Consider the following 25,950-nt stretch of genomic DNA (forward strand, 5'->3'; position numbering starts at 1 on the left):
TTAATCTCTCGGAGTACTTGTTTTGGGAGTTCCAAGCCAGTTTGTAAGAGACTGTCACACCACAGGAGACACTGTTCATGGTCCCTGCTGATCCCAGCTATCCATGTGTCCGTGCAAAGGCACAGTGTATGTGAGTGGAGCCACCTTGGACCCTCCAGAGTGGCTCACCTGCCAGCTCAGTACCTCTGAGTGACCTGCCCAAACTCCTAATGCACAAAATCTTGAGAAATTGTGTAATAATTGTTGTTTAAAGTCACAATTTGTAAGCAGCAATGAAGAATTGGACTGAACATTAAATATCTTGAGTGAAATATTCATTAGAAGTAGAATAACTTATGTTCATCAAAGTATTATTTTATTGAAAAAGTAGGTTCTTACCATTGACTGTTTAATATAGTAGCTAATGCCATGGCTTATATTTTTTGAGATTTTACTATGCACCAGGTACTATGGCAAGTACATCACCCATGCATCACCCATGTATTCCCACCTGTCACCTCACCTCCGCTTCATAGAGTATCCATCCATCCAATGAGAGCTTGCTGCACATCCCCCTGTGCCACTGTGCCCAGTCTTGAGTGAGGAGCATGGAAGCCAAAGGAATTTCCAAAGGGGTGGCCTTGACATTCTCAAAGATCTCTCTCTTTCTAGCTCGGGAGAAATTAGTATGTTCTGCCTGTTCTATAATGTGTAATTGAGGGATCCCTTTAACTATATTTAGAGGATCCCCACAGGCTTATTTTAGGCAAGAGTGTGCGATAGCCTTGTTCCCACACCTCTTCATCATTCCTTTCGGAGTTCCTCATCTTACTGTGTCACCCACCACTCACTAATCTCACTGGGTCTCATTTCACAGCTTCAGTCGGGATGGCCTCCTGGAGGCAGGGCTCTACTACTCTCCTCAGGCATTTGCCAGTCCTTCAGAAAGTCGCCACCTCTCCCTGCCCTGGGGTGTAGGGGAGGGATGACTTTGGCCACATTTAATTGTCTTTGCTCAAATCATACTCTGATATCTGTCCTTTAAGTTCCTCTTTCTCTGTGAATGCGGGGCTTTTTCATATTTACATCTATTTATTCCTCCCTGCTTTTTTGCATATTCTTTGGGGTATAGACTTTTGAGTATGGCCAGAGGTGGATGTGCCACAAAGCTAAGAAGCTTAAGTTTCAGGGCTCCTCTCTTTTACAGGCTCCTTACAAATCCTTACGCCTCATTTTGATCTTTTTATTTTTTTCAGTTTTTTGAATTTGTCAAGTTTTATTTGTGGCCAAGTACATGATATATATACATATATATATATATACATATACATATATATGTATATATATATGATATAGAAATATACATGATATTGGAATATATATAAATATACAAATGTTTTATTGACATAGGTAAAAAAAAAAAGCATGTTCTGTATTTGTACGTTTCAAAGTTCTATACACATCTTGAGCTGGTTGATTTCAATACTCAGATCCTCTATGTTCCAGCTAAATTTTTATCTTCTAGATCTGTCAGATTTTGAAAGATTTATATTGGAATCTGTTACTGTAATTATGTATGCATTTTAAAAATATTTATTTATTTATTTTTGGCTGCGTTGGGTCTTTGTTTCTGCGCACGGGCTTTCTCTAGTTGCGGAGAGTGGGGGCTACTCTTCGTTGTGGTGCACAGGCTTATTATTGTGATGGCTTCTCTTGTTGTGGAGCACGGGCTCTAGGCACACGGGCTTCAGTAGTTGTGGCTCACGGGCTCAGTAGCTGTGGCTCACGGGCTCTTGAGCACAGGCTCAGTAGTTGTGGCGCACGGGCTTATTTGCTCTGCGGCATGTGGGATCTTCCCGGACCAGGGCTTGAACCCATGTCCCCTGCATTAGCAGGCAGATTCGGAACCACTGTGCCACCAGGGAAGCCCATGCATGCATGTTTTAAAATGAGGTTCTTCTTTTATTTTTATGTTTTTATTTTTTTAAAAAAAGAAGTCCCAGGACTTCCCTGATGGTTCAGTGGCTAAGACTCCACGCTCCCAATGCAGGGGGCCTGGGTTCGATCCCTGGTCAGGGAACTAGATCCCGCATGCATGCCACAACTAGGAGTCTGCATGCCGCAACTAAAGATCCCACACGCTGCAACGAAGATCCCTCATGCCGCAACTAAGACCCGATGCAGCCGAAATATCAAGCAATCAATAAATATTTAAAAAATAAAAATGAAAAAGAAGGTCCCACACATTGTGTAAACCTCTGCTTCACAAGTGATGTTCACCTGAATGCCTGTGGCATTTGTCATGTTGCAGGACTTAGTAATATCTGAATGATTTGCTTCATAATGCTAATTACATGACAATTCACCTTTGAGACCTCCCTAGCCCCTAAAATGATCAGTTACATGAGTCCTATTCTTTTTCTGCATTTAGCTCTTCTCTCTACCCCCTAAGTTATTTTATTCTCAACCTTCTTAAAATTTCTTTTCTCTGAATGCCAGGTTCTTAGCTTTCTCCTCTGACTACTCTTATTTGAATTTCCTTTATTAGTTAAACTCTACCAGCATATAAAACGTCTTTGGATTCAATGGAAATTGTCTCTCTTCTTTAGTTAATATAGTAAGTCGGTCGTTAAGTTCAGCTGGTTGGGAGAAGAATTTCAAGTGTTTCAGCTCTGTGAAAATACCAAGAATTACTTATTGGGGTAATTCTCTTCCGGGATTAAGAAAAACAGCAAATCATACCTAAGAACAGTTCCAAGTAGCCTCATTCTCATGGCGTTGGGACCCGCTGGGGAACAGCGCTGGGCTTTGATGAGTAGTTTTTGTGCGAACCGCTAATGAAAGCGTCCACTTCAAGCAGGAGTGCCTTCAGGATTCATCATGCTTCTCGGGTGCCTTATCGAGAGCCAACACACTGAATAGGGGAAAGACTGCTCGCCCAGTGGTACAACGTTACTCATTACCTGCCTTCTGTGAAAGAAGCAGGTACAATAAACCCCAGCGGATTCAGTGGCTGAGGTTTGAGGAGTTCTTTGAAAACAGGGTGAAAACCTAGGCTTATTTATGCCCTCAGAGGGGAAGCCCTGGAAGATTTATTCAAGCAAGGAGAAGACACGGCTTGTCTACAGCTGTACATTCTGCCTTTCCCGCATTGGGAAGAGATTATTTTTCTCTGAATATCCAGATATCTTCCACTTGCTCCCCCCAGATCCACTCCACACCCACTCCACACCCACTCCACTCTCCTGCCTTCTCCACCCTGAGCTGTCGCAGGGCCTGTGTGAACTGTAGCATCAGGTTCTCTTGCACGATGGTTTCTGTTGGGTTCAGCCAATGGGGTGCCCTGGCAGGAGAGATTTGAGGGAAGGAGGAGAGTAAAACCAGGGTGTGTATTTTCTCAGCGCCGTCTCTGTGACGGTGTCCCTCTCCGGAAGGTCCCAGCCCCTCTCAGTGTCCCTGGCTCGTGCAAGCTGAGCTTTCACTAGTCTATTCCTACAACACCTTGAGACTTCTCTATGCCCTGCCCATTCTTCGGTCAATCGTCCCTTAATTCCACTCTCCTCAAATCCCCAAATTCAGTTTTCCTGCCGGGATCTGTCATTTCCTTGCTAGACCTTGACCCACAGTACTTGATCCAAATTTAGGATTCATGGGTTTGAATATAATTCAGACCCCCTGCCAGCAGAGCTGTGCCCTGCTCCCCAGTGATGTCCTGTTTCAAGTCTTTCTATAGTTGCTATGGGTTTGTATAAAGATTATTTGAAGATGAAGACCTTTGAGATTCAACAGCGAAGCCTTCTCAGAGCATCCCTTGTCTGACTAAAAGCAGAAACTTCTGAGAAATGAGAACTTCCATAAATTCCCTCTTCAGGGTGGCTCTATTCCCAGTAGAGAGAACAAGGGTAAATCTACCAGTTTCCTCTCCAGGGCAGTTTTATCACCTTGAAAAAGACAGAAAAACCACTTATACCTTTATGACAAATATCATAAACTCTCTTATCTCCAGTTTGTTCTAAAAACCCATTTGTCTTTCCTAAAAAATCCTTTTGTTCTTGCCACAGAAGCTGTTTCTCTCCCTTCCCTTTCTCCTACCAAATTAGGTCGGTAAGCCTTTTAACAGTTTAAGGAGCCAGCTACTTTTGTTGGCCTCTCTATGCATATAAATAAACGTTTTTCTCCTATTAATCTGTATTTTGTCCATTTAATTTGCAGGCCCCAATTACTGAATTTAAGAGGGTAGAGGAAAAAGTTTTTCCTCCCTTACATTGCCTTAGCAGGTGCACATATTTCTTTTTAAGTGGAGCATAGCAGTCCTCAACTTTGGAGAGAATCAAAAGTTACAAGGTATTAACATGTGACTAGCATTCAATAAACTTGATTTCACCCAGGATCTGAAGGTGTTCTAGAATCGAAGAGTTTTAGAAAGAAACATGGGCATCTAGCTCTGGGAGTGTTTTGTGTTGGAACTTGGCATTTTCACTTTACCCTCCTATTTCTCTTTTCATGTAATTGCTTGAATGTTATGAGAGCAGGATTACTCTGGAGACTTGGGAAATAAATCAATCTCTTTGTTCTTTTCCCTTCCATTATAGTCCTTTCCCACACCAAAGGAAACCCAATTCAGTAGCTTAGTCTGACTAAACATTTTAAACATTGTTCTAAATATACTGGTTTGGGCTTGTTAGTCCCAGAATGTGTAGAAATTTGCCTAATCAAGGGTAGTCTAATTAGGACCTCCCTGGCAGTCCAGTGGTTAGGACTTCACGCTTCCACTGCCCGAGGCACAGGTTCCTTCCCTGGTCAGGGAGCTAAGATCCCCGCATGCTGCATGGTACAACCAAAAAAAAAAAAAAAAAAGAGAGAGAGAGAGAGAGAGGGATAGAGTAGTCTAATTAGCCACATTGAAGCAAAACTGTATTCTGCATGAATAATGCTGCACAAGGGAGTCTGTTGTTAATTCTTTTTGGATAATGACTATTTGGGGTTTCATGGCACTGAAATGTACATAGCACATCCAGTAACTGGCTGGGCTACGGATGTCTACAGATATTAACCCTGTTAACAAGATGCTGGGAAGCATAAGGTGAGTCAGCCACCTCCAGCCATGACCACCACCTCAGACCTTACTGTGGCCACCATCTAAACACGGGATTTAAGAACAATAAAACAATAAAGAACCAAATGTAGAGTAAGCGGGGGCTGGAATTTTGTGTGCCGTCGTTTGGAAAAGAAAAGAAGTTAGTCAGATCTCAGGCTATAGTAACCTCCAACATTCCTACCCAGAGTAGTTTTCAAATTATAAGAAAACATTTATTTGCTTTTGAAATCAATCACTTTAAATTGTTTTCCTGTCGCAAGAAGACATCAATCTGTTGTTTTTATCGGTGACCCGGTGCTGTCACTTCCCACCCCTCCCTCCCCCTTGCCTATCCAAGAAGCTACTGAATGCATGGTCACTGGGAATGCCGAGGTCTATGCCCAAATCTTGAAGCTCGCAGTTTAAAGCAAAAGCTTCCAGTAGTTTCCTCTACCTGTATTTTAGGAAATTACTGAGGAGTTTTCCTAGAAAGAGCTTCATCTATACCCGGTGTGAGGTCCTCAAAGCCTGCTGTTACGTGTGCTGGAATTGGGGAGCAGGGAAGAAAAGGAGAAGGAAAGAAGACCCTTGGGGCTCAGCATTTGTGTTTTGTTTCTTCTGAATTCCAACAGAATGCTGTGTAGATTTAGAGTTAGCTCAAAGTTGCTTGGTCCCCAATAAAAGGTTGGGAAATCCACTGAACAAATGGCTTGAGAGTTAAAAATGATTCCATTGTGCTAAGACAGCATGAAGATCTGACCAATCATGGTGTCTTGAAACCAGCTACAAGTTTTCTTTGACCCATAATCAAGATCAATTCTTCTGGCTTTTGTAGATTTCAGGCCACCTTCCCACTGGGTCTCTATCATATTATACAGATGATTAGGTAACTCAAGTTGAATCAAGTATGGTAAAAATGCATTACTTTTGGTGCTCTTTGAGGATAACTATGAATGGTGGATTCTTATCCTTGTTTATTTACTATTTATTAACTCTATGGGCATATCAGTATTATTGAACCTATGGTAAACTTTATCCTATTAAAACAGAACAAAAGCATTTACCTGTTCATATTCCACTCATATTTCGTTAAAAACTTATGAGTTGATTGGATGCTCCTAAAAATTTTGCCCATTTGGGGGGATAAGCTGCAAATCCAGGTCTTATACATATTCAGTGGACTGCAGTGGTTATGTTGTAGTGATAGAGATCTGATTAGAATGTGGTTGGTAGTTTTATTGTTTCAACAATTATAGAGTTTTGCCAGGTATTTGTAAAATACGTATTTCCATAAATGACTATTTCGAGAACTATCTCCATTTATCTCAATTAAGTTTGAGGAATTTGGGGTGACCCTTCTTTTAGCACTGCAGTTTCTCCTTATCCTTAAGGGAATGGGTGGCACAGGGCGCGAAAGACGTCAGGAAAAGATTATAGGAGGATACTGGCTTAAATAACTCACTACTTTTTTTTCTTGTTTGACATGACATTCCAAATTCAAAAAGAGAAGTCATCTTGCTGAATCAAAAATGTGTCTGTGGACGATTTTGCTTTGCTCAGCTAATGGATCCTGGAGGAAATCTCCAGAAACTCCTGGCATCAGATATGAACATATTTTTCCTTCTTATGGGAATGGGGGTAGTAATAGTATGACCATCATTCCTAAGTAAGGCCGGTCAAGGTCACTGCAACCTTTCTGCATAGTTGCCTAAGAGAGAAGGCAGAACACAGACACATCCCCCCGTGTCTGAAACCCCTTTGTTTAGTTTCCTTTTGTATCAAAAGGATTGGCCTTCACCATGGGAGAGGCTGTAACTGGATTTCACCATGAAAGGAGGTTGTAATTAGATTTCTCAGCAGGTCTATGAGTTCTGTCCCTGGAAAAAACAGAGAAAAGGGCCTGAATATTCTTTCCTCTAGCTGGAAAGGTAGCCAGCCAAGCCTGCAGAGACTGGTCTGAAAGGCCCCGACCTCTGATGGAACAATGTCAACTCTGGCCTCTAAGACTGAGTGCGTGGTCCTTCAGGTTGAGGGTGCAAAGCAGTGCAAGTGATAGCTAAAGATTTCTTGGCATTTGGTAGGAAACATAGGACATTCCTCCGAAAGAAACCCTCTGACTCTTGGTCTCTCTGTCTCTTGGCGTCCTGAAACTTCTATCTCCTAGAGAAGCGGAGGGCACCTAAACTTTGGAACATTCTAGAACATCATTCTCCATCTAGATTTAGGAATGAACTTACACAAACAACCAGAATATATTTTTGGGTACTGTGGTTCATTTTGAGTTCTTAGTTCTATTGGTTCCATTTCAGTTTCCATAATATTTTCTAGAAGTTTACATTGGAATGCAGTTATGTCAGAGAAGGTGTTTGTATTTGATTTCTTTTCAGTTGTTACAGTTTTTAAAAAGAATGTTAATTGAAATTCACATTTAAAATGGTGAATTTTATTTTTGAAGTTCTGCTTGTTGCCTTGCCACGTAAATCTACTTAACCTAACCATCTATCTCCACTGGGCACTCCTTGTCTCGCTAGGTCTCTTTTCTCTTCTTATCTCCTTGCTCTTTCTTTTCCTCCTAAGCATTAACAAGCTGTCTGACCACTGAACCAGAGTGGAAACATGGCCATCCATACTTTTAAAGGCAGGAACAGGCTTGGAGTCTACTCTTTTCCATCTCTTGTATTGGCTATGTCAATGACTCCTTGGAAAGTTTAGTGTTGGTAGTTTTTTTAACTGAATTTCCTTCATGCTGCCTGGAGCTCCTCAGGCAGCCAGTATTTTCCCTAACCCTCCCCCTTGCTCTGCCACCCCCCGTTGTTGGCTCCTTCCTTGGCAGCCTCAACCAAACGTATAAGTCCCCCTCCTTCTCTTGGAGACCAAGGAAACTTCCTTCAGTATTTTTGGTTTTCAAGGCAGACGATGACTACGTGATCTGTTTGTCTTACCTTGTCTAAGGTCAGAAGAACTGAGAATGACGTACATATGTGCAGAAAAAGGAGAGGTTTGCCCTGTCTGTTTTCCCTGTTACTTTACTTTTCTTCTTATGACTGGCATCTTGTTTCCTGGAGTATGTACCTCTACATTTCCAAATAAGGCCAGGTATCTTTTGTTGAGTTTGTTTATATCAGGGGAAGACTGTAGGCTACTATTTTTAGCAAGTATTATAACTATGGAAAAATTTCCTTTCAGGGAAATGTAGTAAACAAAATGATTATTATCATTTTGCTTCATAATCAGACTCAGACAGAACATTCTCCTTCATCCTGACTTTACATGACGGCCAAAGGCTTCATTATCAGAGAGCAAACCCCTTAGTCATATTTTGGCTAACGTATACATGTTGTTACCTGATCCAGACTTAACGCTGTTGCTTTAGGGCTTTTAAAGTATGACTGAGTCTCTTGGGAGAGCTCTATAGCTTGGCGTTAAATGAATCTGAAGATTTAAGAAAGATGGCTTTCTATTTTGAGTTCTCTGCGGAGTCGCCATTTGACATCGAAGTGTCCCAGTCCTGCCAGTGTATACGATACACTCAGACTCAAAGATGCAGACTTTTCTAGGGCTCTGACTGCAACTGTCTGTCATCCTGCCTGGCTGAACCTACCACTATGTGAGTCTAGGCTAGGGATAGATACGGTTCATGCCCGTCGGAACTTTCAGTCTAACCAGAATTCAGCATTAAACATGAATCAAGCAGAGGACAAATACTTTTAGGGCTTCACATCTCCCACTGCTCTACCCCTTCCTCTCAGAGGATCTGGCCTTCTCTCTGTTCCTCAGTCTACGGTCCCTCCTGCCACAGGATCTTTGCACGCTCAGACTTCTCTTGTCAGCATCCACTTGCTCCAGCTGCCACTGCCCAGCATGCACACCTCCCACAGGGCTAACCTCTATTTAGGCTTCCGATCAAGGAAAGCCATACCTGACCTTGAGTGGAAGTCGGGATCCTTACGTGCTTTCTTAGAAGAAAGGTGCTTTTCCTTCTTAACACTTATTTCAGCATATAATTATACAATACACGCTCAATACAATGTGAACTTTTTCGCCCCCCAAAATCATGCTATAACAAAAGGGATGTGCCCTATATTTTAGCACTTCTGAGGTCTCTCGCATAAAACGATATTGTCTCAATTACTTCATTTTGAACAACAAAGTACCATTTCAGGCAAACAGCCTGAAATGATCTCAAGCAATGTTTATTTTTGTTCTTAGGAGGGTCACCCACACGATGGAAAAGGAGATAAAGATATTTAAAGCAGATTTAGCAATTATTCTTGAGGTATGACTTCATTTTTGCAACTGTTGGAATTACACAGTTTTAGAAAACCACACTTTAGAGACTCAAGCGGTTTTCAATAAGCCCTTTAAAGAGTACTGGAAAAAGCCATATAGGAGGTAATTAATATGTAGAGATCATCACCATGGAATGAGAATCTATGCTTGGGGCTCAAATCTGCAGCGCTAGCAGATTTCTGAGAAGTGAGTTATAAACAGCTTGCAGAGGATTGATGATGCACTACTCTCTATTAGACAGTTACAGAGTGGCTCCAGTGAACACAGACAGTGTTGTTAAAGAGGCATAGAGAGAGTGTTAACAAAATCATTTCATGAAATATGAGAATAAAAAAGTCATTTTTATAAGTATAAAATATTTTAAATGAAATGAGATTTAAAATAATGTATTTGTAACAATAGAGTAAGCGTCCTAAGCATACCTTCCAATATTATCCATCCGTGTGTGTATTTAGGTTGGCCAAAGATTTTGCCTGAGGACCTTTTTATTAGAAAAATGAAGGTGGCTTTGTATTTGAGGTCACCTTATGTTTGGGCAAATGTACTTTTGAGAAAAAATTATCAAAGTATAGTTGATTTACGATCTTGTGTTAATTTCTGCTGGACAGCAAAGTGACTCAGTTATACACACACACACACACACTCACACACACATATATTTTCTTTTTCACGAATGCAGTTTTTATTAATGTGATAATTTGATTAACAACTGTCTCCCTAACTACACAGTAAGTACCACAAGAGCACAGCCATTCTCTGTTTGTTCCTGTAGCATCCCTGGCATTTCACACAGAATAGAACTGAGTACATTAGTTGTTTGAGACATAAGATAAAAATATTACTTGTTTCATGACCTGGAAAACACTGGAGAAACTAAAACAGAAATTTTAATAAAAAGTATTTTAATGAAAGATAAGACGTTTTGATACATTTTGCCCTAGTGTTAATCAAGATGAGAAGAATCTCTTTTACTCCTTATAAATGTAAAAATCCTTAATTATTCCCTTTTATCCTTTTAAGAAATTCAATGGTTCCTGTTTATACAAGGATAATTCTGAGGCCTGTTTTCATTGCAGTTTCCTCACTGGGAGATTCCAAGTTCAAAAAAAGCCATTCTTATCAGAGTTAGACCAAATGAGAAAATATTAAAAGAACGACTACTTCTTGAGCACTTCCATCCATTGTTTCAGTTAATCCTACAACAGTCTTATGAATTAGCTGTTATCCCCGTTGAAGAAGTAGGGGAAACTGAGGTTTGGTGAACTTCACGGCCAACCTTTACCACTGGTCAGATCCTGTAATAAGAGCCTTACATAGAGTATCTCATTCAATTCCCATGACAATTTTATGACCATTATTATCTCTCTTTTACATATGAGAAGATGAGGCAAAGAGTGGATAAGATAAAAAACTAGAGAGTGTAAGTGCCAGGATTCCAGTCCAGGCAGCCTGCCCCTGAGTCCCCTTGATTGATAATCACCTGGATAAGCACATCGTGAAGGTGGGAGGCGGTAGCGGGGACTCGGGAAATGGCTTTAGTGTGGGGCCCAGCCTGTCCTACAAAGTGAGGTCCTGTCTCTTTCTCCTCCTTTGCCTTCCTGGTTGCTTTTCCCTGCACTCGACAGTAAACTGGGCACCGTGTCGTAGCTTTCTTGTTCATTTTCTTAACACCAATTCACTGACTCTTTAAAGGAAATGTTTGGCGTACATAAGTTGGTTGCATAATAGGAAGGAAACAAGCCAGGATGGGGGACTTCATTTCTCAAGGATTTTTAAAGCAGACTAAGAGTTATTTCACAGAGAGGGCTGTGAAACTCGAGCCTCTCTGTCCCCTTTCATTGCTATGACTACAGGCTGCTCCTGCTACAGAAAAAGCAGCTGACATTTCAATTCTAGGAACATAGAGGAGAGGTTTACAAAAACAGAAAAACAAAAAACAAACCCTTTTGTTTGAATTTCAGTTAGAGAGGAAAAAGATACCCCCTAGAGCAAGTCAAAACCCCTATTCCTGCCTTTAGAAAAGATAAGAAAGGAGAAATGTTCGGGCCTTTTCCCCCCTCCAGGTAGGCCAATAAAACAGAGTTGAGGGCAAAGCATCATTTCGCCTCATTCCTCTTAATGGCAATCTGAAACAGAAGACTCACTGTGGTTTCGTTTGACTTGGCCATTAAGAAGCTACTAATGGATGAAGCAGTAAGGACTCAGTAATAAATACTTCAGGCTGAGGCCCTCTCAAGGGCATACGGTAGTGTCAGATTTATTTTTCCATTTCTTTAGATAAAAAAAAGACAATTCAATGAATATTTCCTTTTTGACCCCCACTATTACTGCCAGAAAAATTATTCCAAGTGTGTAATCAAACACTTCCTCACTGTGTGTAGAAAAATTATTCCAAGTGTGTAATCAAACACTTCCTCACTGTGTGTAGAAAAATTATTCCAAGTGTGTAATCAAACACTTCCTCACTGTGTGTCTAGTACTCTGCCAGGTGCTATACCTGACATTTAAAAAGCATCTTATTTAATTCCTACAATGACCCCATTGTGGGTATTATTATCACTATTTGCTTAATAGATGGGTAAACTGAGTCCTGGAGGTGTGAAGTGACTGCCTAAGCTCACAAAGAGGCAGAGCCAGGATTCAAACTGAGGCGTGTTAGACGCTGAAACCCATGCTCTATCTGCTCTGTCGGGCTGACTCTGAGGCATAGACCTGGCATTGACATTTTATTATACAGCAAAGTGTGTAAGTACAAGGAAGAAACCCTGAGGGAAATCTTAGAGTAAATTCCCTTTCTACAGAGTTCCATTCGGGACATATAGGTAGACTAGTGCTTTAATATCAGCTATGATCGATAGATTGATTCAAACGTACCAGACATAGCTGTTTTCCTCGTTTATCACAACAAATCTCCAAGGTAGTAACTAATTTTATGATCCCCATTTTGGCAAATGAGGGCACGGAGGTTCAAAGTGTCATCTGTGCAAAGTCACAGACCCTGGGAAAGCCCAGATATAAACCAGATCTGTACGTTTCTAGAGCCCATGATCTTATTCACTTTATTACACCATCTCCTTACGATCAGTCGAGACCACACACTCTGTTACCCAAACTTCTGATCATCTTTTTAATTAATTAATTAATTAATTTTACGGTCCGCGGGCCTCTCACCGCTGTGGCCTCGCCCGTTGCCGCGCACAGGCTCTGGACGCGCAGGCTCAGCGGCCATGGCTCACGGGCACAGCTGCTCCGCGTCATGTGGGATCCTCCCGGACCGGGGCACGAACCCGTGTCCCCTGCATCGGCAGATGGACTCTCAACCACTGCGCCACCAGGAAAGCCCTCTGATCATCTTTCGATGCCCAAGATAAAAATCAGGCTAGCCTCAGGTGGTACTACCTGTGCAAGCCCAGCCTTTGGGGGAAGATGCTCTGTGGGCCCTGTTTGAACCAGACCCTGGCCTAATTGGGCATCTCTTGGGCAGCCAGACCTACTGAGGAAGTTCTCCTGGATTTCTGGGCCCCCCTTCTCCTTCACTGAAGGGTGTTCCAGAATGATATGTGAGGGAAAAGGGCATCTGAAGTCTGAAAAACAGTCGCTTATGTTCTTGGTGGAAAAAGATTCCCAACATGTTCTGGACCTTGTGCTAAACTTAGCTGAAATAGCAATGCTTGTGTACCGTTACATATCAACTGACTAAAAATAATAAGCTGTCAAGAGGAAATGAAATGAAGAATATTTTGGAGTTGTCCAGATATATCACTATTTATTTCATTTCCGTCCTCCCTATTTATGATTTTTACTTAGTTGATAAGTGAAACTGTGCATAAGAGCCTATTGGGGATTAAATACCAAAGGACCTGGAAGGAAACCCCAGTACTCAAATTGCTAAATGGCTGTACAAAGATTCCCTGAAAGAAAAAAGGCAAGATTCATTAATAACGTGTACATATTCTTTTCCAAAATGTGGAAAGCAGCATTGTTTGATTGGATGATAAGCAGATGAAACAGACTGCTGTGCTTTGTTGGATCTTGTTAAATGGATAGAAATATAAACTTAAATGTTTCCTGAGAGGGGTGTCCTTTTTTTTTTTTTAATATTCATAGTTAATGTACCCATCAACGTTTAGCTGAATAAGCTGTGAATTGAAAAAAACTGGTATCCATGAGAAAGGGGAGAATCAAAAAAAAAAGGATTTCTGCTGAGTTGGACCAAGTGAACATTTCTATTCAGTGTACTTAGGCCCTGGGCCAGAGGGGAGCTCAGATATAATGCCAAGGTGACATATTTAACCTCTGTGCAGATTAAAGGCAGTTCAAAAGAGATACTCTCTCTGCACTACCTTTTGGTTATAGTATCAACAGCATTGATATGCAGTTGAAAACATGGTTTTCTCCTGCAAGGTGACCTCTAATACCCAGGAGGAATGAGGGAGCGTGACTTGCATTATTGTTTTATTTTAGAAGATAGAGCCAGAAATGAAGGTACCTTACAATATAGTAGAGTTATCATAATTTTTTAGCTCTTTGATTCCCCTCCCTCATTTTTCCCTTGCTAAATTAGACATCGTTAGGAATTAGAAATTTTATGTGTGTGTGTGTGTGTGTGTGTGTGTGTGTGTGTGTGTGTGTGTGTGTATCCTAAAAAATGATAGAAGATGACAAGAGACAGTGAGTCAGAAAACTATAAAAGGGAGTCAGGAAAAAATAATCACAATAACGAAAAAATAATGAAAGGAAAATATAGTATTATAGGGATTTTCTAACCTTTTGGAAAAGCAAAATGTTCCATTTCTACATTGCTGTTAGGTACAGACTGGGACAGTGGTGGTGACTGAATAACTTCAGATAATTTAAACATGGAAAACACCCAAATTACTTTGATTTGAAAGTTTGTGTTTTTTTTTAACAGCTACTTTCCTTTTGATTTATTTAATACATTTAGTAAACTATTTCTGTAAAACACATTTCAGGATTTCAGACTTCACCAAGATCTGAATGCTAGTCTGGCCAACAACATTTCTGCATTTCTAAACATCATTTATTAGTTCTTACTATTTAATCTTGGAGAAGAAAAGGAAACATGAATTCAAGTGTTAAAATTCCCTAGTAAGTAGCTTTTCTGTAAATCATGCAAAAGGGTTCTTTTGTTCTTGTTGTTAAAAAATGGCTTTGTATTAGGCAAAAATATTAGACATCTTTATCAGATCATGCAAATCAGGTTAACAAATACAGTAAACTTATTAAAATTTACCTTCAGGTAGGTGGCTGGACCCAGAGCCTTGGCAGAAAATTGAAGCTGAATCCTGTCTTTGCACACAGTCAGGAAATAAGTTTCACAAACGCCCAATACTCTTTGAATCTCTTTCCTCGTTAGCTCTGCTTCTTTGCCCAGAAACACATTCAGGTCTATTGGAGTTGAAATTCTGCTGCTCTGTCAACTACTCAGGGTCTGAGGTGACAGCCGAATTTGGAGGTTGGCACAGGGACGTATTTCAGACTGTCATCGTTTTTGTTGCAGATTCCTGCAGTTCTCCAGCGGGCTAGCCTCTCACTCCAAGGGCGAGGGCGTGCTCAGCTTTACAGGCAGCGCAGACCTACAGGGAGAGAGCTCATTCTGCCGGAGAGAACGGGTTAACAGTTCTCCCCTCAAGCTCTTGTTCTCAGAGGCTCGTAACTTGGCCAGAATATAAGCACTTGGCTCCGTATGCCTTTTTCTTGTCTTTTTCAAACAACTCTAAAAGATTTTACAAGCGGGATCCCTTTTGGGGGAATTTTTATTTTAAGACTGAAAAGAAACTCCATGCTGTGATTTCTTCCTAAAGGAAATCGGTGGGGTGGGGCTTAAGGAAGGGGTAAGAATAATTGCAGCAGATGCATTTCTACATTGCTTCTGCAAAAATTGTTCTCACGAATATGCCTGAATTTGGTAACAGTAGGGTACTGCAGATACTTCAACCTTTCTTTAAGTGACCTTCAGAAATGTACATATATGTGAAGCATTCCTCCTTCATAGTGTAGCTCATTCATAAGCCGGTTCAGGAACGTTACAGTTCATAGACTATTCTTCCCCCTACACAGCTCCCTACCACAACCTTCTGTATGATGATTGGTCTGGAAGAAGGAGTTTTGCCATGAAATAGACTTGGCCTTCTGGTTATTTATGTATGTATCTAACCTCTTCCACAGCTACGTCTACATTTATTGCACATTTATTACGTCAGACACTGGCTAACGGGTTTTTAGTGCATCCATTTCAGTTGACCCTCACAAGTCTACATGAAGTGAGTATTACACCCATTTGATGATAGTGTGGTTTAGTGGGAAAGTCTCCATGTTTGAGGCCACACAGCTTGGGTTTGCATCTTGGCTCCTAACTGGATATGACCTGAGACGAGTTAGGTAATGTCTCTAAGCTTCAGAATTCTTATCTATAAGACACGGATACAAATAAGGGGATGATATGAGTATCTACCTCAGGTGGCTGTCCTGTGTTTTAAGTAGGTAAACACCTCCTGCCGCCCTGCAGACACTCAAATGTTAGTGATTATGATTTGCATGAGGAAACCAGAGCTTGGTGAACCTGAGTGATTTTTCCAGGGTCTCTGGCTCGTAGGTGGTGGCTGACTGCTGCGCCTGTGTTACTCAACTTCTAGGCTGTAACACCTCCTTCTGAGGGAGCCGTGAGCCCCCTGAGGGTGGGGACGTGCCCCCTCTGTCCTCTCTATGTGCCTAGCACAGTGCTTTACATACTGTAAATGCTCCATTAACCTTAGATAAATGGTTAAAATTTAATTTAACTTAGATTTTTCTACATTTATGCCAAAGTCAGGCCAAAAGCAAAACGACATTAACAAAAATAAAGAAAAAAACCCCACCTCTAGTTCTAGGCAAATATGCCCTCAGTCAGTTGTCCTTAAGCACTTTAGAAACATTTGCCCTATTTATTTTTCAGAACACCACAAGAGAAAGGTAGCAAGAATTATCTCAGTTTTGCAGTTGGGGAAATTTGGGAGCGGAGGAAACTGGGCAATTTGCCTAGGAACTGAAAACAAGTCACAGTGCAGCTGGGATCGTCTCAACATCTCTAGAATCAGGATTACTTGTTCCAAGCCGCCTTCCCAGGCACAGGATGAAATGACGTGGTGTCCTGTGGCCTCAGACAATGGGATGTTTTTCCTTAGCCCAGGTCTAGGATGTGATCAGTCCCCTCAGAGAAGGATCAAAGGAGTGGGCTGTGTTCGACTCTGATGGCCCTCTGCTTCTGTGCACATGGTCTGAGAAGTGTGGGAGACACAGGCACCATTTCTCCAGTGGCTCCCGAGGGCCACAGGTGTGGTGGGACTATTGTTGGATATGTAGGACAAGCACTTCTGATGATTTTGCCTGGGCTTGGCTAAAGGCGGTTTTCTCTGGAACTCAAAATGCTAACTTCTTCTAACAACATTCCCCATTTACTTGACATAGCTTCGTGAAATTGGCTTCAGGGGACTACAGCAATTCAATGAAAATGTAGAGAAAGTTTTAGCTAGAGGGCTATGGGGAAACGATTTGACCAACTGAAGTATTTTCTCTAATACTAAAATTGATATTTTATGTCTTTGCAAAAAAAAATTTCTTTCGGAAATCTATGCTAACAAAAAAAAAATTAACTTGGTTAGAGCAATCTGGATTTACCTCTCAAATGTGAATATGTACTTTGAGAGTTCCTTTGTAGGTGGCAAAGCTTGAGAATTTTAACTCTCGGTTATACAGGATGTTTGCTCTAGGTCTTATTAATCTATAACATGGTTAAAAGGATCCACTGTATTTCTTGTAACTAGGTAATAGAGAAAAGTGTGTGTGTGTGTGTGTGTGTGTGTGTGTGTGTGTGTTAGTAAAGGGACCTTGAATCCGCAATGTCTTTTAAGTATGACTTTATTTTGGGAATGTTTATGGGCAGATATCCAAACTTTTATTGTTTCTGAAGCTGTCATTTCTAAAATCGTTTACAGCTCATGAAGCTGAGGACAATAAACCTACACCAATACCCACTTAACAGATGGAGCTGTGGAATACAGTCAGAAACTTATCCGATATCTAAATGTGATGAGAGAACTTTGATAAAAAAAGATTGTTACATTCCTGCATATGAACTGACCCAGATAACAGCAGCTTTGGTCAGAAGGGTCTAACAAAAGTCAGTATCAAAGCTGAAGTGTGTTTTCAACATTTTAAGGCACAGATTTCCTTTGAGAGTCTGATGAAAGCCGTGGGCAAGCTCCTAAAGTTCATCCATGAACTGCCCTCCACGGCCCTACCCCAGGGGTTCCATAGGTAAGAACCTCTGATTCAGGTGCAGGACCAGAGAACACATTCATCAGTTCTTAAGCATCAAATGAGCCTTCTTGTTATACATAGCACAAATCTCTGGGTGATAGGAGAGAAATATCATAGCTCCTGCCTATAAGGAGTCTAAGAGACAAGAATATACTTATTGTCAAAAGGGGGCACGATTCCCTTGGAGTAGTCGTCGATGAAAAATTAATCAGTTGATTTCAGAAAGAAGTGGAAAATTTTATTCGAGCCAAATTTGAGGATTATAGCCCAGGAAGAGCATCTCAGAAAACTCTGAGAACTGTTCCACCCATTAGACTTTAAGATACAGTTATATAAGTTTTTTTGAGACAGAGGGCTGCACATCAAATGATGTATTTTTTTAACATCTTTATTGGAGTATAATTGCTTTACAATGGTGTGTTAGTTTCTGCTTTATAACAAAGTGAATCAGCTATACATATACATATATCCCCATATCTCCTCCCTCTTGCGTCTCCCTCCCACCCTCCCTATCCCACCCCTCTAGGTGGTCACAAAGCACTGAACTGATCTCCCTGTGCTATGCAGCTGCTTCCCACTAGCTATCTATTTTACATTTGGTAGTGTATATACGTCCATGCCACTCTCTCACTTCGTCCCAGCTTACCCTTCCCCCTCCCCGTGTCCTCAGGTCCATTCTCTAGGTCTGCATCTTTATTCCTGTCTTGCCCCTAGGTTCTTCAGAACCCTTTTCTTTTTTTTTAGATTCCGTATATATGTGTTAGCATACGGTATTTGCTTTTCTCTTTCTGACTTACTTCACTCTGTATGACAGACTCTGGGTCCATCCACCTCACTACAAATAACTCAATTTCGTTTCTTTTTATAGCTGAGTAATATTCCATTGTGTATATGTGCCACATCTTCTTTATCCATTCATCTGCCTATGGACACTTAGGTTGCTTCCATGTCCTGGCTATTGTAAATAGAGCTGCAATGAACATTGTGGTACATGACTCTTTTTGAATTATGGCTTTCTCAGGGCATATACCTAGTAGTGGGATTGCTGGGTCATATGGTAGTTCTATTTTTAGTTTCTTAAGGAACCTCCATACTGTTCTGCATAATGGCTGTATCAATTTACATTCCCACCAACAGTGCAAGAGGGTTCCCTTTTCTCCACACCCTCTCCAGCATTTACTGTTTGTAGATATTTTGATGATGGCCATTCTGACCGGTATGAGGTGATACCTCATTGTAGTTTTGATTTGCATTTCTCTAATGATTAGTGATGTTGAGCATCCTTTCATGTGTTTGTTGGCAATCTGTACATCTTCTTTGGAGAAATGTCTATTTGGGTGTTCTGCCCATTTTTGGATTGGGTTGTTTGTTTTTTTGATGTTGAACTGCATGAGCTGCTTATAAATTTTGGAGTTGAACACTTTGTCAGAAATGATGTATTATTGACAGTTTACATGATCCAGATCTAAGGGTCATTGTGGTAGGTCATGTGACCCTGTACAAGATCAAAAAGCTTTATGATTTTTTTAAGGGGTTGTCTTGTTGGTGCTAGGAGAATGCTGCTCTTAATGATTGAGCAGGTGTTCCTGCCGATGGGGAGGTCTGATTGATGCGTAATGCAGATACACAATGCACAGTGAGGGGAGGGGGAGGCCAAAGAGCAGAGAAGAACTTTTATGTTTAACTTTTTCTTGTCTTGCCATAAAATATGAATTTTATTTCACATAGTGGAGAGCCCAAGTTAGGAAGTGAGTATGGCTGAAGGGAAGCTGCAGTGACAACAGAGTGTTGACAATTCTCTTGGCCAGGACCTGGCCTGTAGGACCCTTCGCCTTGCTTACGCCATGTGGTAGTTTTCTAGGGCTACCATAACAAAGTACCACAGACTGGGTGGTTTGCATAACAGAACTAATTTTCTCCCAGCTCTGCAGAGGCTAGAAGTCCAAGACCAAGGTGCTGTCTGGATTGGTTTCTCCTGAGCCTTTTCTCCTTAGCTGGAGATGACTGTCTTTTCACTGTGTCTTCATCTGGCCTTTTTTCCTGCACTCATGTACTCCTGGTGTCTCTCTCTCTTCTTATAAGGACACTAGACCTTATAAGCACATTAGTGCCCCACACTTATGACCTTGTTCAACCTTAGTTACCTGTTTAAAGGCTCTATTTCCAGATCTAGTTACACTGGGTGTTAAGGTGTCAACATATGAATTTTGGAGAGACACAGTTCAGTCTGTAACACCCCATATATCTTTCAGACTTTGACATTTAATTCTCTGTGGCCTTACTTCTGGGAACCACACTCATTTCTCAATCCTGGTTTAGTTACTGACCTCCTTTTATGTAATTTTCCCCATTCCCCTGCACTACCATCATATCTCAGCACAGAATCATTGCAGATCTCTCAGCTCTGTCTTGGTTATCAATCCACAGGGTCAATTTCTGACTATGGATTCTTGCAGGAGTTTACTCTAGCCACCCCCCACCCCCCACCCAAGCCCAGCACATCTATGGACTTAGTCAAACCCTCTATTAGGTCTTAAGCAGAGGCTTGACTCACAGAAGTAATTAATAAGTACAAGTTGCAAATATGCATAATATTTTGCTAAGTATGTGGCGAATGTGATTACCTGCCATTTGTCTCATTATAACTTTAAAAGCAAAAAAATAAAAATAAAAGGAGGAAGATTGGTTAGGGCTAGGTGAATTTTGTCTGTCAGGCTAAGCAGTTTGACTTTTTTTCATTAGGTAAGAGGGACCTCTGGGAGGTTAGAAAGAGTAGGAAGGAAATAACATAAAATACATCTATCAGGATAGATTATGCTACAATAACAAAGAGCCCCGAACGATCAGGGGCTTACAGCAAAGGTTTATTTTTCATTCATGCTCCATGTTTATTGTAGCCTACTGCAGTTCTGCTCTACCTTATCTTCACTCCAGGATCCAGGCTGACAAACACGTTCCCTTGGCAGAAGAAAAAGAAATACGGCAAACTATGCTCAGTTCTTAAAGCTTCTGCCTGGATGTGATACACATCACTTCTGCCCACATTTCATTGACCACAGCAGGTCATGTGGCCACAACTAAGTTCGACAGCGGGGGGCAGTATAGTCCTCCTATAGAGAAAAGAAACCATAGGCAAGAGAACCAGAAAATAGATTTTAATTGGAAGGGAAGGATAGGACAGACTGTGGGGGGAAAAAAAAGTATTAGGAAAAAGGAAGAGAAGAAAATAAAAGGGGCAGAAGCAAAGTTAAAAAAATGTGGAGAATAAAAAAAAATAAGGGCAAAAGAGAGAAGAAGTAGGGTAAAAATAAGAGGTAGTTTCCTAGGACTGTCATAACAAATTACCACAGACTGGGTGGCTTAAAACAACAGAACTTTATTTTCTCAACGTTCTGGAGGACGAAAGTCTGAAATCAAGGTGTAAGTAGGCACAAGTTGCCAAGGAAGGCAAAGATCCTCTCTTGCCTCTTCGTAGCTTCTGGTGGCTCCCAGAATTTCTTGGCATTCCTTGCTTTGCAGCAGCATCATATGAAACCCTGCATCCATCTTCACGTGGCCTTCTTCCCCTGTGTGCCTCCTCTGAATCTCTGTGTCCTCTCCTCTTCTTGTAAGGACACCAGTTATTGAATTTAGGGTCTGCCTAAGCCAGTATGATCCCACCTTAACCTGGTTATATCTGCAAAGACTCTATTTTCAAACAAGGCACATTCACGGGTACCAGGGATTGAGACTTGAACGTATCTCTTGAGGGGACACAATTCAACTCACTACAGTCTACTGTCCACCTCCCTTGCCCCAGATTCATGATTCTCCCACATGCAAAATACATTCGCTTCGTCCTAACATTCTTAATCCATTTCAAATGTCTTAACCCGTTCCAGCATCAACTCGAAGTCCCAAATCTCCTCTGTCATCAACTCAGAAAGTTCCAAATCTTGTCCTCTAAATAATCTAAATCAGGCACAGGTGAGACTCTAGGTATGCTCGATCCTGGGGCAAACGTCCTGTCCATCTGTGAACCTATGAAACTAAAAAGCAAGTTACCTACTTCCAAAATACAATGGAAGGACAGGCATAGGATAGACACTTCCATTCTGAAAGGGAGAAAATGGAGGGAATAAAGGGGTCACTTGTTCTAAGCAAGTTCAAAACTCACCAGGGTAAGTTCTATAATGTTTCAAGTCATGAGAATAATCCTCTGTGGTGTAGTACTCTTCCTTCTGGCCGACAGAGGTTCGACCCTTTGGGTCTGTGGAAGTCCCACCAGCCTTTGGAGCTGTATTACTTCGGTAGGGCTACCATAAAATACCACGGATTGGGTGGCTTAAGCACAGGAATCAATTTTCTCACAGTTCTGGAGGCTGAAGGTCTGAAATCAAGGTGTTTGCAGAGTTGGTTTCTTCTGAGGTCTCTCTCCTTGGCTTGCAGACGACTGTCTTCTCCATTTGTCTTCACAGGATCTCCCCTCTGTGTGTGTTTGTGTCCTAATCTCTTCTTAAAAAGATAGCAGTCATATTGGGTTAGGGCCCATCCATATGACCTTATTTTACCTTAATTACTTTAAAGGCCCTGTCTCCAAATACAGTCACATTCTGAGATACTAGGGGTTAGGACTTTAACATGTGAATAACATGTGAATTTTGGGGGGGACACAATTCACCTCATAATGGGAGTCCTTTTTCCTTTTCCTTCAAGGATAACACCTGTTTATAACCATGTAGAATTTTGGAAGTCTAACAGCCTTCCTTCCATTCTGTCTCTCTCTCTCTCTTTCAGCCCAGGGTGGAAGTATTTCTGCTTCAATAACATTCTCAAAAATTTTGTTGGTCTCCTGTGAAATCTGTGGGGGTTCATGCCATCAGACAAGAGGGTCCTCCACAGAGCTTTCCTGGATAAATTCATCTTGATTCCTGGCTTCTACTGAGAAAGTTGATTGGATCCATAGATCACATTCACATGCCTAATCTCTGTAGCAAAAGGTTGCCTAGCTGTAGGCATGCTTGATCTTCTTTCCAGAGAATGCTTTGTGGTCTTTTGCTATCTGGAGGCTATGTTCAAAATCAAGTCCTGGTCCTTTTTGGCTTGATAGTTTCTTCCTCCATTTATAGCTTTCCTCTCACATTTTACTATAAGCAGCAAGGGGAAACCAGGTGTACTGTCCATACTTTGGAGATTTCCTTAGCTCAATATCTAAGCTCATCACTTACAAGCTCTCCTTTCCAACCCAACAGCAGAAGAGAATTCAGCCAAGTTCCTGCCCCTTTAACCAAGGGCTGTTCTTTTCCCCTGGTCTCCAGTATCATGTTCATTTCCTCCTGAGACCTGACCAGAATCACCTTTAACATTCATATTTCTACCAACATTTTGTTCATGATAATACATGTATTCTCTAAGATGATAGATTTCTCTATAGTTCTCCTTACTTCTTTCTAAGCCCTGACCAGAATCTCCCTTAATGTCCATATTTCTACCAACAATCTCTTCAAGGCAATCTAGACTTTTTTCTTTTTTTGGCCGCACAGCTTGCAGGATCCTAGTTCCCCGACCAGAGATCGAACCCATCCCCCCCTTAGTGGAAGCACCAAGTCTTAACCACCAGACTGCCAGGGAAGTCCCTAGACTTTTTCTATTATGTGCCTCAAAATTCTTCCAAGCACTGCTCAACATCCAACTCCAAAGCCACATCCACATTTTTAGGAATTTGGTATAGAATTTGGTATAGTTTTGGTCTCAGAACCAAAACTTCTATTAGTTTCCAACAGTTGCCATAACAAATTACCAAAAATTGGATGGCTTAAAAAAACCAGGAATTTATTTTCTTAAAGTTCTGGAGGCTAAATGTCTGAAATCAGCAGGCACAGGCTCTTTAAGGAGGCTTTAGGGAAAAATTCTTCCTTACCTCTTCCTAGCTTCTGGTGGCCTCCAACCATCTTTGGCATTCCTTGGTTTGTAGCTGTACCGTTCCAATCTCTACCTCTATCTTCACATGGCTTTCTTCCCCTGTGTGTCTCCTCTGAGTCTCCGTGTGTTTTATTTTCTTACAAGGACACCAGTCACTGGATCTAAGGCCCATCCTAATCCAGTATGACATCATCTTAACTTAATTACATCTGCGAAGACCTTATTTCCAAATAAGGTCTCATTCACAGCTGTCAGGGGCTGAGGCTTGAATATATCTTTTTGAGGGACACAATTCAACCCACTACAAGGTGGATTGCAGGTTTGACTCTCAACTTCTGGTTGACCAAAGGAATGAGGAAAAGATGATTACTGGTATAATTCAAAATGTAAAAAATTTCATAAAAAACATATAAGACACTTCGTAGAGCAGCAAATGGTACCCTTATAGCCTTCTTGCAATGTCACATTTCTTTTGGCTTAAGATGTTCTTATAACATCTTAAGGTGAATAGGTAGTGGGAAAATGTTAAAGTCCAGTTAAGTAAGAGAAATTCTGTGAGACAGGAATAAACAATCTGTGATAGTTTGGCTTTTATTCTTCAGTTTTGATGGTGGCAAAGCTCCAAAACAATGTAATTCCTATTTGCAATTAAATTCTGACGTCTATTCTGTGAGTTCAGCTGGCACCCAGTTTTACTCACAACTGAATACATTTGGGTATGTCTGAAGGATGAGTGGGATGGGTCCTCTAGGAAGAGCTAAGGACTTCTTGGGAAAGACTCATTCTAAGGGAACAGAAAGCCAGGCAGGTAAGATGAGCTGCCAAAGATATATAGCAAGTGGAGTGGCGGAATCGTTGATTTCCCTTAGATTTGACCCTAAGCCAGTCCTCAATGGACTCAAGAGTACTCTGAAAAGAGGGAGACACAAGGCTTAAAGGGAACAAGCTATTGAATCAAATCTCTTGAAAAACCAGGGCATAAGCAGCCCTGCTTTCATACCCATGTGACTCAGTGTAATGCAAGGCGTAGCAGGCTTTGGTGTATGGATGACTGCAGAGCACACAGAGGTACTTTGGCATCTCAGGGTCCTCAGCCACAGGCAACAGTGCACAGTTTAGGCCCTGGGGGTGATGGCAATAGTGATGTTGACCAGCAGTGACAGTGTTTGGCAGAGGCAGAGTGCCTGGTGAGGTTGGTGGCATTAGCCAGTAATAGTGGTGCCCAGTAGAGGTAGTAGTGTCTGGCAAACAAAGTGGAACTCAACAGGAGGGCACAGTGGTTGGTGAGAGGTAGTCCAATCGTGGACCTCAGAGCAGGACTGACCTCATGTAGCTTCCGAAGCAGTGGATAACTCCAGAGGAGCCATGGCAAGAGATTACAAAATTGGAGATGTGATCATTGAAAATCTAGGAACACATGAGAAGTCTTTGAGGATGTCAGGAAAATAATGATTGAGTATAACTTTGAGGTGGAGGGCTGAGTTTAAAGAGTAAAGTTGAAAGTGAAAGAAGTAAAGCTATGGTGGCCTGAGGAAGGAAACAGGAGCATTTAATACATAATTTTTTGTTCTGTAATTGCTTAAGGTTATTCTCAGCTTAAAATCTACAGCTGATTTTAATGCAGCCTAGTTCACGATGATATTTTTGTACCTGTGTGTGAGCAGATTTTCATTTAGTAGTTAAGCATCTGTCTCCTTTTTCTGTGTTCCTGAAGTCCTTCATCACAATAGAAAGAAATTTTTTCTCTTATTTTTTGTCCTCTGAGAAGCTTTAATCACCACTGAAAGATTCCAAAAGAACCTAGTCTGATGGTATTTGACTCTGAACATGGATTATTAAATCCATTACTAAGATGCAAGTCACATGTCTGAGTCCCAGTCCAAAAAGTTCCCTGTAGATACATATAGCCAATGATTTGATTCAGAATTGGTAAATTCTAAATTTAAGGACATCAGGAGTTGAAATTCAATGCCTACCATTTTCTTCAACCTTCAATCTTTTGTGCCCATCTTCCTATCAGATGCCAGATTATCAAAGGACATCAGAAAGCCCTGATAGGATATTGCTAATCACTGATATGATTGAATATTACCAGAAACAAATTCTACTACCTCTCAATATGATTTACACCAATCAAGCCCTCAGTGGAGGGAGTACATATTCAAAATCCTTCTTCTCCCTGGATGAAGTATAGTAGAGAATTGATGAATCTGACAGACCTGAGTTCAAGTCCCAGCTCTGATGCTTCCTAGCTGAATGACCTTGAGCAAGTTGCTTAACCTCTCTGTGTTTTCAAGTCCTCTTCTGTCAAATGAGTTTTCTAATAATACCTCATTGGGTAATTCTGAGGAAGAGATGATGTTTGCATAATGCTTTGTCCAATG

General features: G+C 41.2%; 1 protein-coding gene across 1 annotated transcript in view; it reads right to left on the reverse strand.

Annotated features, from left to right (window-relative positions):
* Positions 1 to 15,135, reverse strand: part of SPARCL1 (SPARC like 1) — a 53,991-nt gene extending 38,856 nt beyond the window's left edge. Inside the window, exon 1 of the mRNA XM_082653087.1 lies at positions 14,601 to 15,135. The gene's annotated coding sequence lies outside the window, so the exon portion shown is untranslated. The remainder of the gene's footprint in view (positions 1 to 14,600) is intronic.
* Positions 15,136 to 25,950: the final 10,815 nt, after the last annotated feature.

Source organism: Grampus griseus (genome assembly GCF_964374135.1).
Source record: "Grampus griseus genome assembly, chromosome: 4".
Classification (NCBI taxonomy): Eukaryota; Metazoa; Chordata; class Mammalia; order Artiodactyla; family Delphinidae; genus Grampus; species Grampus griseus.